We start from the raw sequence: 14591 nt of genomic DNA, 5'->3' as shown, positions 1-14591 counted from the left end.
TTCAGGAAGGTAATATCACTTAAGAAGACTAAAATGTTCTCTTATGTTCAATTTTTACTTCTCAATTGATATTCAAAAATTGAAGTTTCTCGATTGGGTCGATCGAAACTGTCAGAATGACTGAGTCGTAGACAATTTTAAGTTTTATTTTTTATACCTGCAAAAATATTAAATATTTATATTCGTTCTATTCTAAATGTTTTTTTTTTTATTTTAAGAAAACATCTTATTTGTTAATAAAATAATGTTTAAAAAATCTGCGATTGTATTTTATATTGTTGTTAAGCCATAACACAATTTAAAAAATGTTGTCGACCATGCATAGTTATACATAAATGCATTTTTATCTACGAATATAAAACAACTGAAAGCTTTATTTAATTAGTCACTAGGAATCTATATAATTTGAATTTGTAGACTTATTTCAAACAAGAATTTATTGCAGCGACAAAAGTACCATCTTAGAATTCAAAAAGATCAAATTATTTGACATTCTGTTAATGATTGAATTTAATTGAAGAAATCGTTGCTTTCTATATCAAATGTGTAATACTATAGATGATAAATTGTGTATAGATCTAATCAAATATATCTGCTTAATCGTAAATATAATGTACACATGCATTTTTGTTATATTTTTTTAAATATTTTATAAAATAGAACCATCGCACTTACACAATATAATAAAATCGTTAGTAAAATTAATAAAGATGACATGCATTTCCCTTACACTTCAGAAATCCTAGAAAGTAGTTAGCTTATTCCACGATCAAAAACTTATTATTAGTGCATGTGTTAGTTGTTTGTAATAAAAATAACACGCACAAAATACAAATCATAACTTATATGAAACATGAGCTAACTAAGATAAATAAATAAACATATGTTTATTATTTAGGTAGATTTGATTCGATCAATGAAGAGTTGAGATTATATAGAATGCTCATTGGATTAAGAGTTGAGTTGACTTATTTCTCTCTAGAGAAAAGGTTTTTCTTAGAAAATATTACGCCCCTACAAAGAACTTGTTGAATAAGTTAAGTATAATAGAAAGTTTTACAATGGGTCTATAGTTTGTTAAGCCTGTCTTGTCATCTTCTTTTAATATCATTTAATAGATTTGTTTTAAGTATCCAGTTTGCTCGTTAAGCGCGTAAAAAGAGAAGCTTGAAAACAAATCAATAGCACTTCTAAACAAATTCCAAAGATGCATAACATTTTTCTAAACAGGGAGTCACGTGAAGAATACATGTATTTTTTTAAATTAAATATCCTTAAAATTATTAAAGATGAATAATTCAGTCTTTTTGCCGAAACAAAATAAAAAAATATTTATAAATATGTATTAGTGTTTTTTTTTTTTAATTTTTTGGAATGGCCAAAAAAATAACTTCCGTAAAATTTCACCCCTTTATATGAACACTAATTAATCGTCCAGAAAATGGACGTTCCGTATCCAAGAATGTATTGTTTAGGCAAGTTTCAGTCAAAATGACTATGTTGTGTGATAGAATGGTTATATTTTTGTAGACCTTATTGATCTTTGTCCATAGTCCGTTGACATTTTGATAATAGATTAATATTTTTTGAAGCTAGCTACATCGAAATCGAAAATGGTTAGAAGATGATATTCTTGTGCTGATTTGATTATTATCCAATTCGTGGACTATTATACCATTAGGCCACATAAAAACGGAGTTGAGAAGCCCAAATATAGAGTCGGGCATTCTTAGTTTGAAAGATACATATTTCGAATATTTGCGGTGGATCGGTTTCTCTACTTTCATGGTTGTCGAGAAACTAATATAATAATATATATAATTCTTAATGTAAAGAGCATTAGTTAAAGGAGTTTTGATATGAATAAAGAAGAGGGCATGATGATCGCGATGATGTAAGAGCGTCTGTTAAAGGAAATTCAGTCGGTGTTGGCATAGGTTGTTGAGAACACTGTTTCTTTGGATGTTATCTGCTGTACAAATTCATTTAGCGGGGTCGATAAAGATGAGGATTCTGGTTGAGTAGAGTTTGTAGCAAGTTTTTTTGTCAAGGGATTATCTTCGGAATCGATGTCATCAATCTTACGTTTCAAACAAGCAGAATCATTTGGAATATTCGACATTTCTACTTCTTTATAAAAATCAACTTAGATCATTTTGTAAATGTCTATGATTTTGTAACCTTTTATTTTATCATCTCCTCTAGGAAATGGGTTTTGTATGTTCATCAATTGGTGCAAAGCTATGACATTGAAATTATTTAAAGTAATGTGTATCATTTCTTAGCAACTTCGTGACCTAGGGCCTACTTCACCAAACTCTTTTCATTTTTCACTTTGCAAAATAATAATATCCTGCAAAATGAAAAGACTTTTCAAAGTGAAACTTTATTTGAAAAGTGAAAAGTAAAAGGTTTTCACCAATTTAAAATACAACTTTGCAATTAATTCGTGTTTTAAAAAGTTATATTATATTGTGTATATTAAGATCAAATATGCATTGAAAAAATTGGTGCATCAATATATGTCATGGTATCGTCAACACAGGCCAGCTACATAAGAAAATTCTTCTTGAGAAAAAAATTGCGAAGCTATGTTTAAACTATTTTCTGCCCAGGAAATGGTGTTGGTGAGAATGACAATCACTCGATGAACTACTCTGCAGATGGTTAATTTACTTATTGCGTGCATCAATCAATCAATTGCATCAATACCGTGATATTGGATCCCAGCCCAATGTAGATTGCATAAAAGTTGTAATTTTTTTTGTGTAACTTATTTATTTATTTATTATCAACGGATATACATAATTTGTTGACCTTAATAAATGGAAGTAATTTTACATTTACATATGTATAATTAATAACATTTTAAACAATGTTCTTGAATATGTTTCTAAACTCATTTGAAGGTTTTTACAAAGGACTTTTTTTGGCTATTGAATTGCAGTTTATTTTAAACAACAAAAATTCGATGGTACTTTTCGTTAATCGAAAATTCTCTTTGTCTAATAACTGTTTTCGGAGTCGAAATTAATTTTTATTTCACTATTCTTTGGTCAAATTTTTAACTTCTTCGTTTTATTTACAGCGCAGCTTTTCAATTAACTTGCTATTAACTGTCAAATTCCATTGAAGGATGGCTACGATGTCAGTGGATGAAAATACCTTTACAAAAGCAGAGATTTTTTAAACTTGAGATGACCCTGAAAAGTCATGTTCCCTGTTAAATTCGTCAAAATAAAAAAAATTGCATTTGGCCATTGTCTTGTTATTTTCAAAACGGTCATTTTCAAAACGGTCACATATTTTTGTAAAAGCCTTACTCAATTTTCCAACAATAACACCTATTTGTAAATGAAAAAAATTCTCTTGGAATATTACTGAAAAGCTGAAACAGAAAAGTGAAAAAGAAAGAACAAATACTTTGCAAATAAAACAAAATTTTCAGAAAAGATTTTGCACTTTGGAAAACATATTTTGCAAAGGGGAAAATGTTCAATTCAATCATTTCTTTGTTAATAATTTGCGTTTGGTGGAACGTTTTACTAGTTTTTTGTTTGTTTCTAAGATGTAAAACCTGAATATTCAATAAAATAATGGACAAATCACAAAAAAAAAGTAATGAAGAACACTTATTTAAAAGCAGAATAAATTAAAAAAGCCAAACAAATATTTTTTTCTAAAATCTAAATAGCCAATTCTTTAATTTTTCGAGAACAAGGGGTATTGTGTTTCTCTTCTTATTCCTCTACCTATTGATTTAGTTGCCGCTACAGCGTGGGACGGTATATTGTAAATTAGGGTGTGCTTTTTCATCAAAAGAAGAATCCTATTTAAGATTTGAGCAGTGTGGTTTTAATAAAATTTAGCAAATAGTTTTTAACTTCATCAACATGTGGTTTATAATTTAAGTTTTTATCAAGAAGAACTTCTTGATACTTAAAATTTTCAATCTAAAAATATTTTACATTACAAATTGAATACTCAGAAACAGATTGGTCTCTAAACATTCGGCCAGATAATGACATAGCTGGGCAAGTTAAATAAATAAAAAATTAACTAGGTCGCACAGCACTCAACTTTTAACCATTACTTCGTACTATAGTAAAATGTTTCCAGTGGTGAAGGGGACCTATTGTGCCAAGACGAATCCAAACGGAAAATTTAAGAAAGCACTTTTCTTGACAAGAATTACTCTTCGATGATTTGTCAATTCAGCACCCGTGGCAAAAAGCTTTAGATGACACAGACAGAGATTAAACCCAAGACCTCTGGCCTGACAGTCTTACAAACTTTTTTTTTTAAATTATTTTTTTTTATTTATTCTTAAAACTATCTTAGCTATAATTAACCATGACTTACAACTAACTTACTGCTCCCATACGAACACTCTAAGTTAAACTATAATACTTAATCAGCCTTATCACAGGCCCCGTAGTAATAGATTCGTAGTACGAACCCCGAATAAATGTATCATTGGTTCCGTCGTACTAAAAATTCAAAGTTCGTGAAAATTGGTATCACTAGCCCCGAATGAATAGGAAGTCTGGCAGTTTTTTCTACGAAAAGTTATTTTGATCGGAGTTTTGAAAACGAACAAAAAATATTAAGGTTGCGAAGATAAATTAAATAAAAATAAAGTATATGAAAAGAATCATGTAAGTTTTACTATTGTTTTAATGTGAAAGTGTTTACCTATGTTTTTTTTTATTTTTTATTTGAAGGGAAAATAGAGGTATCACAAATAAAATTCAATTCGAAAGGCTTTATGAAATGCTTCAAGAAAAACTTGAAATCGCTTAAGGATTTTCAAAAATCCCTAAGGAGGAAGTGAATTCGTTTTGGGAAGCAGTAAAAATAGAGTATAAGAGGCCCACCTTCTAAGGACACCTCCAGCTGGAAAAAAGTAAATTGAATAAATTAGTCCAAACTTTTTTATAATTTAATTTAATTCTTAAGCGTGGTTAGATTGGAAGGCATACATCAAGAGGAAAATGGTTGAGAACAAAAAAGAATGCAAAGCTACAGGTAGGAAGCCTTTAGAATCAAATGAACCTTGTGAAGAGAACTAACTGCCGATGTTTCGATGTCATCAGACGTAGTTGATGTGAAAAATGTTCCACGCCGTCTTCCAACCACTTCGCGTCAATCATATGATTCATCCAGTCTTCTTGTATTTTCTTCATTTATTGCAAGGATTGCAACGACAATGCTTTCAATTTTTAAAGACAAAAACAAATAAAAAGAAGAACAAAACGAAAGATGAAAAACGAACTTTTATTTAATTTTCTTATTTTGACGCAAATCAGCTGATTTAACACTCCGAAATTAGTATTTCTGTGTGGCAATGCTTTTTTGAATTTGTTCGGGGCTTATAATGTAAGTGTATTCATATTCGAGGCGTAACACAATTTTCGGGGACTCGCTACGAGGGACTCTGTGATAGCGTTGAATACTTATACCTTTCCGCCCTAACATCGATTTTCTTCAATTAAATTTTATTTGTTTTTTTTTTATTAGAAAATTTAAAAAAAAATGTCAATATATTATTTTTAGTTTTACTTAAAAACTTCTTGAAATAAGGTTCTTAATATTTAACTTAAAACTAACTTAAACTACCTATTCTACCTATATACCTTAAAATTAGAGCAACCACAGCAGAAAATATAACTATCTAACATTTATTTGTTATCTTTTTTTTCTCTCTTTTTTCATGTTTTTTTTTGGAATTATTTTTGTTTTTTTTTTTTTTTTTAAGGAGTTTTTTGTATGAAATTTTATACTCACAGTTTTAAGGCAGCTGCTTGCCGAATTTATAATTATTGAATATAAGAATGAAACAACAACAACTTGTGTGTGCTACCACCAAGTTCATAGGCTGGAGTTATAGCTATTTCACGGGGGCCAACCCGATCATCAGACTCCTTTAGTGGTGCTTAATCGCTTTTTGTTCAATTTAATTTTTGAAGAACTTTTGCCCGAGCTGGGCTTGAACAAGCGATCTAGCGTGTGAGGAGCTAGTGCACTACGCACTACGCCACCGCACCCACATGAAAGTTGTAAGCCAATTACAGGTTTTTTCGTTCTATCGTACTATACTGAACCGATTAGCATTTTTCTAAGCACACACAAGTAATTGTTGTTGTTTTATTCAGTTTCTTTCTATTATCTCCTCTCTTTTTCATAAGCCAACGATTTCGATTGGATTCGTATGAGGAGGGAGATGGGGCGAAAGAGTTGACACGGGTCAAGATTTTTTAATTTTTACAATTTTAAGGAGGTTTTTGTATGAAATTTTATACTCACAGTTTTAAGGCAGCTGCTTGCCGAATTTATAATTATTGAATATAAGAATGAAACAACAACAACTTGTGTGTGCTACCACCAAGTTCATAGGCTGGAGTTATAGCTATTTCACGGGGGCCAACCCGATCATCAGACTCCTTTAGTGGTGCTTAATCGCTTTTTGTTCAATTTAATTTTTGAAGAACTTTTGCCCGAGCTGGGCTTGAACAAGCGATCTAGCGTGTGAGGAGCTAGTGCACTACGCACTACGCCACCGCACCCACATGAAAGTTGTAAGCCAATTACAGGTTTTTTCGTTCTATCGTACTATACTGAACCGATTAGCATTTTTCTAAGCACACACAAGTAATTGTTGTTGTTTTATTCAGTTTCTTTCTATTATCTCCTCTCTTTTTCATAAGCCAACGATTTCGATTGGATTCGTATGAGGAGGGAGATGGGGCGAAAGAGTTGACACGGGTCAAGATTTTTTAATTTTTACAATTTTAAGGAGGTTTTTGTATGAAATTTTATACTCACAGTTTTAAGGCAGCTGCTTGCCGAATTTATAATTATTGAATATAAGAATGAAACAACAACAACTTGTGTGTGCTACCACCAAGTTCATAGGCTGGAGTTATAGCTATTTCACGGGGGCCAACCCGATCATCAGACTCCTTTAGTGGTGCTTAATCGCTTTTTGTTCAATTTAATTTTTGAAGAACTTTTGCCCGAGCTGGGCTTGAACAAGCGATCTAGCGTGTGAGGAGCTAGTGCACTACGCACTACGCCACCGCACCCACATGCCTTTTCTACTTACACTAAACCTATACTACTATAAAACAAGTATGCACGCCCTACTGAACCGAAGGAGCTCTGCTCCGCTTTGTGACATAACGTCCCCATTGTATAGGAGGCGCCTATCCACGGTTCGTCGTCTGACGTGGTAGATTAGCGGAACTGCTAATCTATCCTGTATCAGACCGCATCTACCTAAGCGAGGAATGCTTCTGGTGGAATGAAGCCGCTCAAGCGTGCACTTTTAAAATACTCTTCCTTCGGATAGAACGCCACGAAAATTAAATTGTTGGTCGAAGACATAGCTCTTGCGATGTGACCTCGAACGATTTTTATAACTAAATTGCCAATCCTGTTGATTCGAGACCCGTTGTATATAGGACCTCGTTGGAATAGTAATGCCGCTCGAACATCCAAAACTTATCCACTTGGGAAGGAGCAACGTTGAGCCACATAGGACAACCATAAACGATCATCAGCCGCATGAGAGCCATGTAGCAAATTACCCTCACTCTACGATCAATCCGACTGCTAAAACAGCCGTTTCTTCAGAGTAAAGGCTCCTTTGGCCCTGGTCAGAGCAGCATTTATATGTCTGTTGCAATAAAAATACTAATCTAACCAGATATCGAGGTACCCGTGAACATCAACGATGACCATCTTGCGCCAATTTTTGCACGTATTCCTTGTGTCCCTAGCCAACGCAGTCCGAAACAGAATTGTCTCCGAATTCTGGATATTTATTTTCAGTTTTCAGTAGTCGCAATATCGCTGAATTTTATCGAAATTACGCTGCAAGAGAATTCTAATAACATCTGAAAAGAATCAACGAATTCACCGCTCCCTGTTGAAGACTATTTTTAATTAGAAATGTTCCACCGCTAAGCATATAATAGAGTACATACATCAATGGTTTGCTTATGCCAAGCCTGCTCAGTTTTAGACTATCTAACCATACGGTGCCAAAAGCATTTTCCAAATCAACCAGAACAGCACGTGTGCATTGTTGTTTTGTTTTATTATATTGGATAACAGACTCTAGTTTTGACCCAGCATGAATTTCGTCATGATCCGCCTTGTACCCAAACTGTTTATCCGAAATTATTTTGTTGTCTGCAGCCCACTTAGTCAAAGCCCCATTGATGATCTTCTCGAAAACTTTGCTGATGCTCGTAAGAAGACTTATCGACCGAAGATTTGACGGGTTGGAGTCGTCCTTTCCCTTTTTCGGGAGAGGATGAACCACAGCGTTCTTCGAATGCAATGGATAAAGCGCATTATTGAAAAGTGTTGTATAAATGTCAATTGCCTCCATCGGTAAATGTAAACGGTGATTTTTTAAGAGCTTGAAAACTATTTAAAAAAAAACGCATAAAATTTGCAAAATCTCATCGATTCTTTATTTGAAACGTTAGATTGGTCCATGACATTTGATTTTTGAAGATAATTTCATTTAAATGTTGACCGCGGCTGCGTCTTAGGTGGTCCATTCAGAAAGTCCAATTTTGGGTAACTTTTTCAAACATTTCAGCCGGAATACCCCGAATTTCTTCGGAAATGTTGTCTTTCAAAGCTGGAATAGTTGCTGGCTTATTTGTGTAGACTTAAGACTTGACGTAGCCCCACAAAAAATAGTCTAAAGGCGTCAAATCGCATGGTCTTGGTGGCCAACTTACCGGTCCATTCCTTGAGATGAATTGTTCTCCGAAGTTTTCCCTCAAAATGGCCATAGAATCGCGAGCTGTGTGGCATGTAGCGCCATCTTGTTGAAACCACATGTCAACCAAGTTCAGTTCTTCCATTTTTGGCAACAAAAAGTTTGTTAGCATTGAACGATAGCGATCGCCATTCACCGTAACGTTGCGTCCAACAGCATCTTTGAAAAAATACGGTCCAATGATTCCACCAGCGTACAAACCACACCAAACAGTGCATTTTTCGAGATGCATGGGCAGTTCTTGAACGGCTTCTGGTTGCTTTCACTCCAAATGCGGCAATTTTGCTTATTTACGTAGCCATTCAACCAGAAATGAGCCTCATCGCTGAACAAAATTTGTCGATAAAAAAGCGGATTTTCTGCCAACTTTTCTAGGGCCCATTCATTGAAAATTCGACGTTGTGGCAGATCGTTCGGCTTCAGTTCTTGCACGAGCTGTATTTTATACGGTTTTACACCAAGATCTTTGCGTAAAATCTTCCATGTGGTCGAATAACGCAAACCCAATTGCTGCGAACGGCGACGAATCGACATTTCACGGTCTTCAGCAACACTCTCAGAAACAGACGCAATATTCTCTTCTCTACGCACTGTACGCATTCATGTGGTTGGTTTAATGTCCAATAAAGTAAACTGAGTGCGAAACTTGGTCACAATCGCATTAATTGTTTGCTCACTTGGTCGATTATGTAGACCATAAATCGGACGTAAAGCGCGAAACACATTTCAAACCGAACACTGATTTTGGTAATAAGTAATAGTAAGTAATTAGTAAGTCTATTCATGATAAAATGTCAAAGCATACTGAGCATCTTTTTCTTTGACACCATGTCTGAAATCCCGCAAGCGTTGCTCGTTAGTAAGTCTATTCATGATAAAATGTCAAAGCATACTGAGCATCTTTTTCTTTGACACCATGTCTGAAATCCCGCGTGATCTGTCAAATACTAATGCATGAAAATCCTAACCTGAAAGAAATCACCCTTTATTAGTATAAAGTTGGATATACCATCGACACGTGCTGATTTTTTGCTTTTTGTTGAGTTGAAGATGAGCTAAAGCTTAATCTTCATAACTAACGAGGGACTTCGTTCCGTTTGGGTGTTTCACTGGAATTAACTGACAGGATCTTGCGGTATCAGTACTTGCTAACTGACAACCTGTAGTTCTCCTTAATCTTAAGTCTTACACATCAACTATTACGCCACGGGTATATAACTGCTGAACAAGTTATAGAGTGAAAAATAACCTCAAAATCATCAGGGCAAGAACTTCTTTAGTTACAAACAAATTAATGTAGTTTTTAACTATAAATAACTAATATAGGCACTGGCTAACCATAACTTATAACTGTTGATTCAAGTTGATTATAATGTGGGGACGTAAAAGTGATGACATCAACGAACAATGAGTTAATATGCATTACACTTCATAACCAATCTGTTAAGAATAAAAGCTATCACAAAATCAATTCTAATGACACTAAGTACAAAGACAATAAGAAACGATTCTAACACATTGAAGATATGAAAGAAAGCATTCATGTACATATAACAGCTTTGTATAATTAGTCCAAGAGAATATTGTGGTTGACCACATCGATTGCTTTGAAGCTATAGAATTATTATTTACATTAAAATTATCCTTTTTTCACTTAATACTTTTAAAATGATGGTTTTAGTGAATTTTACTTCTCTAAAACCAAACTGTTCTTTTTTGAAAAAACAGTTATTTTTTTTAGAAAGTATTGTAGTAACAAATTTTTGGAACAATTGGAATAGGTTAATTTTGAGATATCAAAAATCTTTAAACTCTTTTTACTCTTTTTAATAATTCAGCCCATTTTAAACTGCAGGTAAGACACCAAAATTTACCCTTTCAATAACCAGTTGACTCTATACATCCACAGTAATATTGTCAAATAAACTTGAATTGTTATTATCTACCTCGCGAAAAGAATTCTTTATTACTTACTTGACTAGCAAAAATATTAAATTTGTACAAACTTGGTAAAGAAATATGATCCGATTGGCATATAAGAAGGATTTATGATAAGTAGAATTGCAATTTGCCATTAACTTCTACTTAAGAAAAACTTTCTTTCTCAGATTCCTTAGCGAGAATGTTAACAATTTTCCATTCTTATTTTACAAATCTATCTATCTTACAACTATTCTATCGACTTCAATTAACTTTTATTTCATACGTCAAACACATAATATGTTATAATATATTATATGAATTAAAAAAAAAACAACCAGAGATTTTTATAAATAAAAAACTGATAACAATGTCACGTCAAATATTTCAGGAATGCAATGTTACTACTTTCAGAATAATTTTATATGACGAAAAATAACACCTTACCTTATTTCCTAAACAAAAAATCGCAACCTTCAATCTGGGTTGCATTATTTTTTGAGTTCTTTTAATTTGCTACAAGATACATGTGGGAATCATCAAAGCTTATTATTTGTAGGTATATAGATTGCAAAAGTTGGACCGAGTTAATAATTCGCTGTTATCAATTCATTTTCCATATTTCAGGTTATTAATTGAAGTGAAAAACAACGGTAGCCCATTTAAAAATTTTTTGGTCGATAATCGAAAATTGGAATTTTCTCAAAAACAAACCGATATTTTTTTCATTTTCGCTAAAATTTTTGTCTTAATTTGGCTTCTCTCAATATTCTAATAAGCTCTTAATAACTGCTTCGCAAAAACATTTTTGAAATGAAAACCGCTCTAAGGGTTTTCAAATACAAATTTTGAAAAATTAAATGGCGTTTAAATTTGTTGGAACAAACTTTTTTCAGGTACATTTTAAAACTCAGGAAATATTTTTAAACAGATTCTTAGATACATGAGCAGGTTCGCCCAACCCAGTTGTGCATTTTATTTTCTCTTAACATATTTCTTTGAGGTTACCATATTTTATAAAAACTGTTTTTGGAATAAAAATATCAAGTGTAATAAAAGATCTTTATTCGATTATAGTATTCGAGAGAAATATTAATCACAGCTATAATTTATTGTTTGTTAACAAAAATTCCGAAATCTCTAACGAACACATTGTATACGTAAAAGTAAAGTCTCTATAAAAAATTCTAAGGTTTTCAAGGCTCTAAAAGTATATATTTTTTTTAAAAGGAGTATTAAAGTCAAAATTTCCTGTGGTTGAGCATTATAAATCATCGAAAGATGCAACATTTGTATCCGCCTGATCTAAGACTGTATAATAATGTTTTGAGACGGCTAAGTTTAAGCAACATCGGTGCCGTAGTATGCGCTATCGTTTTATTAATGCTTAAATAAATGTTTTTAATTTGATTTGAGACATTATTTTCTGTAAAACTTAATTAATACGGACTTCAAGGGGTTTCTGCCATGCAAATCAAGAATTTTAACTTCTTGGTTTCATTTCTAACACAAATCGAGAGTTTTAATTTTTGATTTAATTTTTAATCAACATTTAAAAAAAAACCTAAAGCTATTTATACTAAAAATTGGTATTTCGTCTCAAATATGTGCATAATAAGAAACAATAAATCAACATTTGTAAAAAAATAAAAATCCAATTATTACCTTTACGATATAAAAACTTATACAAAATAATATTAAACATTTCGATTTTGCATTCATATACTTGTAAAAACCAATATATTGACTTTAAACTTTTTTCATGTTACCTTTATAAAGTATTGTTGTTAGCATTTGGTCGATAATGTTTCAAATAAAAATTTACAAAGAGCGGTACGAAATTGGCAGCGTCTCAGAATTGTTTCCACAGAAAAAAAATGAAACTTAATATTTTTATTACATACATTTGTACATACAAAGTTCTTTAAATGACTTTTTTGTTGGATACTTAAATATCATTTGAAATGTTTAAATGCACTTATGGAAAGTTATAATTAAGTTATTAGTCTGACTGTTTTTAAAAATTGTGCTCCATATGATTTTGATGAAATGAAACGGAAAAATTTCATTTGAGCTCCAAAATTACTTAATAGATTTGAGTTCAATGTACAATGTTTTTACAAGTGATGTTTTGTTGCAAAGTATCCCAACATATTTCTCTTTCTATAATTATCGAGTATTTCTCGATCTCAATTGAAAGTGTCAAACCTTATTTAAGCGAATACTGATCTGAATGTTGTCATTGTCGCATTAGAAGAAACTTTTATTTTCGTTTTGAAATATTTGCATCTACTCATCCCCAAATAGAACTTTTAGTGAATATCCCTATTTTTCAAATTTATAACAAAAAGCACATTTTCTTCTGTTAATAATTTTGGAACTAAGACTTACACTTGTGTATCCTCTGTCTGCTATTATTCCTTAAAGCGTTGATATTTCCCTATTGTTGCGTTCCTCCAATAACATTATTGTTTTAAACTTTTCATGTCAAACTTTTTCTGTTACGTATGTATTTTTCACAATTGCTCTAAAATTTGGAACTTCAAAGAAATAAAAACAGTTACTTTAATAATTGGGTATTAAAGAAAATTAAATTGCATAATATTTTATATTTTTTAAGAAACTGAAATTTTGTTTTACACTTTTCACCGGAATGGACTGAGTAAATCAACTTATGTTTGCATATTACACTTATTTTGTTTGAATTTCCTTTTTTGTATAAACATACATGACTAAAATTAGGAAAGAAGGAAAATGATTTCACTCACACATGGTAACCAAGTGCTTAAGAAACTAAAGAAAACAAAGGTACACTGAAAAATAATGAGCCTGGAAACATAAAAAGGTAACTTAACATAGACAATGCGTAACGTGTACCTAAAAAACATAAATTATCATAAAATACATTGGGATAACCTCTTTAAATTATTTTTAGTTGCGATTAATTTTATTCTAAACTTTATCGGATTGAGATTAAACTGTGTTTATTTATTGTAATGGAAGATCAAGTAGTAAAGAGTTTATGTTATAAAACCAATACGCGAAACAAAATCGAAAATAATCACGTAAAAAGCTGTGCGTGTGAATACAATAATTTTCCGCAATTTTTTTCTTGATTTTAATTGGATTTATTATGAAATTTATTTAAAAGCAATAAAAGCGGCAAAAATTATTTATTTTGCGGGGATGCGAAATAGCGCGACCTTTCATACACGTAGTCGCTTGTAGACTAAAATTGTTAACAATATGCCAAACAAGAGTATGTATTTTCTCTGTGGTAGTGTACAGTGTGCTTCCTGGCTTTAAACTTTCCAAGGATGACACAATAGCATGAACTAAACTACGAGTTACGGCGAGGGAGCCGATGATGACGAAGCCCACAGCAAACTTTGGGGCCTTCGTATTTTTATATCTGCCTTCGGACAAAAAAAATTCCATGCACAAATCGGATTGAAGCTAACAGCATCAGAGAAATTGCAAGTGGAGCTCTTTGTTGATGATGGTAATGGTTTGCTATATTGCAATGTTCCACGCGTTCATATGTATTGGAGTTGGAGCACAGATGCACTCACCGTCATAAGTGACTCAGTTTGTTGTTTTTGAAAACTAAGAATTGCAGAGAACTTTGTTCGTATTTTAGCTCGTTCTCAGTTTTCAAATCTCTTGCTTTGTTCTGTTATATTGAACATCCTATAGATTCAACCAGTGCTATTGCTATACCATCCCTTGGGACGGGAGAAGGAGCCAGAGAACAGGCAGTAGATATCTTTACCTCAGTGTGTAGTTTTTATTAAGAGAGGAAAATCTCTATTTCCATGCTATATTCTCTATAGTAAATTCATCTGAAATACATGTTTTTAAATAAACGCAT

The 14591-nt window shown here is 32.3% G+C and overlaps 1 protein-coding gene across 6 annotated transcripts in view; it reads right to left on the bottom strand.

The window, feature by feature from the left end:
- LOC129952611 (protein muscleblind) overlaps positions 1-13924 on the bottom strand; it is a 269585-nt gene extending 255661 nt beyond the window's left edge. For 2 of the 6 annotated variants that reach the window (XM_056065298.1, XM_056065312.1), the window contains exons 1-2: positions 13361-13924; positions 13112-13260 (exon numbers count right to left, since the gene is read on the bottom strand). The gene's annotated coding sequence lies outside the window, so the exon portion shown is untranslated. The other 4 variants (XM_056065301.1, XM_056065302.1, XM_056065299.1 and 1 more) reach the window with 4 other exon arrangements.
- Between the last annotated feature and the right edge of the window lie 667 nt (positions 13925-14591).

Source organism: Eupeodes corollae, chromosome 3 (genome assembly GCF_945859685.1).
Source record: "Eupeodes corollae chromosome 3, idEupCoro1.1, whole genome shotgun sequence".
Taxonomy (NCBI): domain Eukaryota; kingdom Metazoa; phylum Arthropoda; class Insecta; order Diptera; family Syrphidae; genus Eupeodes; species Eupeodes corollae.
Note: the sequence above shows the minus strand (reverse complement) of the source record. Positions and strands in the feature narration are given on the sequence as shown.